This window comes from Rhipicephalus sanguineus, chromosome 7, assembly GCF_013339695.2.
Source record: "Rhipicephalus sanguineus isolate Rsan-2018 chromosome 7, BIME_Rsan_1.4, whole genome shotgun sequence".
NCBI classification, from domain to species: Eukaryota; Metazoa; Arthropoda; class Arachnida; order Ixodida; family Ixodidae; genus Rhipicephalus; species Rhipicephalus sanguineus.
Genome location: NC_051182.1, coordinates 68,170,967 through 68,175,162, shown reverse-complemented (window position 1 = coordinate 68,175,162; position 4,196 = coordinate 68,170,967). Strand labels below are relative to the sequence as shown.

The 4,196-nt window shown below is 50.0% G+C and overlaps 1 pseudogene; it reads right to left on the bottom strand.

Moving 5' to 3' along the window:
• Positions 1-1,427: 1,427 nt before the first annotated feature.
• LOC119398746 (uncharacterized) lies at positions 1,428-2,639 on the bottom strand (annotated as a pseudogene).
• Between the last annotated feature and the right edge of the window lie 1,557 nt (positions 2,640-4,196).

Genomic DNA, 4,196 nt, shown 5'->3' with positions numbered 1-4,196 from the left:
CCAGTGGAGCCACTGCGCTAATTGGTCTATTCTTATCCGTTACGGTGCATGCATCGCTTCCTTGTTGTTTGAATTTTTCTGTCATCATTGTTCTTATAAATTCCATTGCCTCATCCCCTTCTAGCCTAACCCCTTGAACTGTAGTTATAAACCTCTGTTCCATGCTTGTCTTATTACTCAGAGAATTGAGATGGTTCCAAAACTTTTCAGCTGCCTTTCTATCCTTTTTGTTTACTTCCGCCATCCATTGGGCCCCCTTTCTTCTAATCTTTTCATTGATCAGATAGGAAGCTGCCCTTCTGCAGCTCAAAAAGTTACTCCATTTTATTTCGACATCATCTTCCGGCTCACCCCTCTGTTCAGCATGCCTGTGTTCTCTGGAGGCTTCCTGACGTCTTACTATGGCTCTCTTAACTTCCTCATCCCACCATCTCTTGGGTTTGTGTCTCCTTTTCCCGGTTGATTTGACTCGTACCTTAGCAAGCTCCAACTCAGTCTAGTTAGATTTGTTTACGTCCACACTGTTTTAGTATCCTCGGTGATTACTTTCTCAATCTCGTTAGTTGCTATTTCTATTTGCCTTTGTGAACAAATATTACCCTGGTGTTGCTCATATTGCCTCCTTCCTATTTTCATTTCTCTTCCAAAACTCAGCTTGATACGTTTGTGATCACTACCCAAGCTTCTGGAACCATATTCATCTATGTTCATCACCCTTAGCCTATCACACATCCTATGTGACATCAGTGCGTAATCTATCGTCGACTGCAGCCTTCCCACCTCCCATGTTATCTGCCCTTCGCACTTCTCGGTACTGTTGCAAATGATTAAATCATGCCTTTCACACATATCCATCAGTATTCTGCCTGTTGGGTCAGTATATCCATCCATATCTTCTATGTGCGCATTCATATCTCCTAATATAATTATCTCGCACTCTTCTCCTAGTTCACCAATGTCCTTTTCTATGCACTGCACCATTTCTTGGTTTTCCTCTCTGGCATTTGCTTCTGTCCACAAGTATACAAAGCCCAGGAGTGTCATCTGCCCTGCCACTTTCCCTTTTAGCCATAAATGTTCCCTGCACTCCTGCTTGAGCCTTTGCCAGTCTGTACTTTTATTAATAAATGCCCCAATACCACCCCCCTTTCTGCTGCCTTCTGTTCTATTGCAATATTCCCATGCGTAGTCCGGATTGATAGGTGGTTGTTCCATGTCCCTAAGATGTGTTTTTACAAATCCATATACCATCAGCGTCTCCTCCCTTAGCTGCTCTTCTATCTCTCCCCACTTCAACCTATTCCTGCCACCCTGCATGTTAATATACCCTACGTCTGAATTTGCTCGGCCCTCGTGCCTACGTCGATTTCTTCTCCCCCGGACTCTACGTGTCTTGGATATTGGCGTCTCTTTGAAATCGTATCTGTCTACACTGGTGGCCTCAGGACACTGGGTCCCCCTAAAAAAGCTGTGGCTTGGCGACCCATCCTATTACCTACCCTCCTGCCCGTGGCACCACTGTAATCAATGCCATCTTGTGCAAAAGGGCGCAAGCCCGGCTCGTACACGTCTTTGTTTACCTCCATTACGCTGTAGCCGAGCTGCCGCCTCATACCTCTGATGACACAGTTAGCTTCTATCACCCTCCTTTCCATAACGCCAGATTGCCCCCAGACTTCTGGGATGGTGCATATGGACACATGCACACCCTCAGAAGTTTCTCGAAGCTTACGCATCCCATCCTCAAACTGTCTCTGAAGGTTCTGGCTCTTTCCCTTCAGGGCATCGTTGAGACCAGCATGAATGATGATGAGGTATTCACCCTCCATGCTGTCCCCTACCACTTCCTGTGCTTTGGCCAGTGCATCCGTCATGCACTTTCCTTACTGGGCCTCCACTTTTACCCTCCTGTCTGCCTTCACTGTCGTAAGGACGCCCTGCTTGACTCTGGCTACATTGGAGTCCCCCACCACTAGGACCCTTCTACGGTCTAGTCGTTCGCTTCCGGCTTGCGATTGCTGTGATCCCGTTTGCGCCCGCTGATCTCCCGTTCGCTGAGTGTCCAAGACTCGCGATAACGAGCCCGCTGCCGGTGCTCCTTGCTTTGCCCCGCCGGAAGACTGCCGCGCCACATCGCTGTAGCTTTTTCGCCTGCTGTCGCCTGTTCCTACATGTGCCATTGCAGCCCCTAGGTCCCCTTTCTTGCCTGTTTCTGCCTGGGATTCCGTGTTGCCCTTGCCTTTCGCCTCACACTGCTCGGGACCGGAGTCAAGCGCCATAAGCGCCTTTGCTCGCTCTTCGAGCTCGGCCCGCCTTTCCCGTTCCTTCCTTAGATCGGCCTCCATTTGTTCTACTAGGCTGGCGGTAGCCTTCCCACGCTCACGTGCGGCTCCGAGCTGCGCTTGGAGCTGAATTCTCTGATCTCGCTCCACCTTCAGCTCCCCCTTTAGCTCCTCAATGCAAGCTTCCATGCGCTGCACGGCCGCCTTCACTTTCTCGCACAGCTTGCACACGAAGCTCGCCTCCTCAGCGTCGGCTAGACTTGTGAAGGCCGTCTCATCTAGGTAGCACCAGCGCGTGCATTCCCCGCACTGCACGAGATAGCTGGCGCCCGTGGTTTTTCCAGCCCGCTTGACCATCGCCCGCCCGACCATCGAACAGAACACACGTAGTTCAGTCTAACACCATTAATATAACTAAACAGGCGCACCCAAACACCCTACTACGGGTTAAAACTGCCGCCTACCCCGTTCACCACGTGGTCAACGTTACTGCAACATTGCCCGTGGCGCACGGTACTCGCGTGTTACCAAAGATGCACTAAACCGCAAAATAATAATTCTTACATCGTTTATCCCTACAAACCCAACCACACAACGATCAATATAGAAAACAAATAAAAGGAAAAAAGGAAGAAAAAGAACTTATCGCTTTGTACGCTGCTCCTGCACCGTCCAACCTCCGCTACGCCTCTCCCGAAAAGCCGAAAAGAATGGAGCGAGTGTCATCAACGCCATCTAGTGAGCACATCACTAGTGAGCTAACACGCGCCATCTCTTAGGTTTAGTCATCAACTATACTAAAACTAGCACCACCTAGCAATATTATATTCAATTATATATATATATATATATATATATATATATATATATATATATATATATTATAAGGGGGTTTATTCACAAAACCAAAAGCCTGGGTTCAGCGGCTGAAAAACTGTCACGCGCGCTGTCAATCGGCTCTTCGTCTTGGTCTTCTTCCACTCCTACTCGATGCTGTCTCGCTGTCTCTCTACCCCACTACACTTGCCCCGGTGTCGAAGAGGAGCCATCCTGGCGACTCAAGGCGAAGCAAGCACAAGCTAATCATAATAGGGCTTTAAGCGGCTGACGTGGACTGTTTCACGACCACGACATCGTCTGTCGGTGGGAGGTGTCACTGGTTCGACGACGTAGTTGACCGGCGACGTGCATTGAACGATGCGGTACGGACCAGTGTACTTGGGTGCGAACTTTCGGGAGAGGCCAGGAGACTGGAACGGAATAGAAAGCCACACGAACGAGCCGACGGGGAAGGTGTGGGCAGGTTTGTCCTGGTCAAGTCGTTCTTTTTGAATACCTTGTGCGACGGATGTATATGACCGTGCTAATTGGCGGCACTCTTCGGCACATTGAACGAGTTCGGAGGCCGGGCGGTATTCAGAAGCATGCGGCCGGTATGTAAGGATTGTGTCAAGCATCGAAGAGGGCTCACGTCCGTATAGTAGAAAGGCGAAAACCCAGTAGTGGCTTGTGTGGCCGTGTTATACGCGTACGTCACGAACGGAAGCACCAAGTCCCAGTTGGAATGGTCGGATGATATGTACATGGAGAGCATATCACCGAGAGTGCGGTTAAAGCGCTCCGTCAAACCGTTCGTCTGCGGGTGATAGGTCGTAGTGGAGCGATGAATAATATTGCACTCAGTGAGAAGCTCCTGGACGACTTGCGAAAGAAAGACACGTCCTCGATCACTAAGCAGCTCACGTGGCGCGCCATGGCGAAGGACGAAGCTGCGCAAGATGAACAAGGCAACATCACGAGCTGCAGCGGCTGGCAGAGCGGCGGTTTCGGCATAACGGGTAAGGTGGTCAACGGCCACAATAATCCATCGATTGCCAGCAGGTGTGCAAGAAAAGGGGCCGTAGAGGTCTATGC